Source organism: Branchiostoma floridae, chromosome 17 (genome assembly GCF_000003815.2).
Source record: "Branchiostoma floridae strain S238N-H82 chromosome 17, Bfl_VNyyK, whole genome shotgun sequence".
NCBI lineage: Eukaryota > Metazoa > Chordata > Leptocardii > Amphioxiformes > Branchiostomatidae > Branchiostoma > Branchiostoma floridae.
In genome coordinates, this window is record NC_049995.1 from 6,394,299 (window position 1) to 6,395,126 (window position 828).

Below are 828 nucleotides of genomic sequence, written 5' to 3' on the forward strand. Positions count from 1 at the left end.
TTGGACTCCCACTGCATTTTAAAATCCCATCTCCAGGTAACAAAGGCTAACTGTCTCTGTACCTTAAGCTTTGACTGTAGAAACTTGGTGCAATTGACTATAAACTCTACTTGACTTCGCTCTTGTTGTCTTCTTGGCCCCCCGGTTAGACACCAAATGGCTGCCGACATAGTGTGTCCATTTTGTAATTGACGAAACCTGTTCCTCTGCTGTTGTTTTTTCAGGTCTGTTTTTTCGGATTGGTCCAAGAAGAAAAAAATGTTTTGCACCCTGATGATGTACTGGTCCCTACACCTAACTGTTGGTATACCATACTATGTGTGTTTAGTCCTATGTTCAACCTTCCTGGCCACTTTTTTTTTGTAGTAGGATTGCAAAACTTATTGACTCTCTGAAATTAAGTTTGCAAAGGGTTTCTGACAGGCATATGTCACAAAATTCTCTAATATGTTAATTTTTTGGGCTGATCTACATCTGTTTTCTTACAATTAACGTCTCATGTAATTCAATATAACATTTACGATTTGCAAATTTCATGACGTGATCAAAAGAGGGCGAACCATATAGCAAGCTAAGGTATAATTAGTTTATTGTCACTCTATTTTCTTAAATACCTCGTAAGATTCATGATGGAAGCACGGTCCAGGTACGTACACAATAAAAGACCTTTACTTGTTTCATACGCCGTGCTCTATGTGTTGATGTTACCGGATTTGCATTCCTCAATTTTTGTTCCCTCCCTTTTTATTTTCATTCTCGTACTCCCACATTTGATATTTGATCTCCGGGATTTATCATCCATAGATACAAATCAGTGTTAGTATGAAA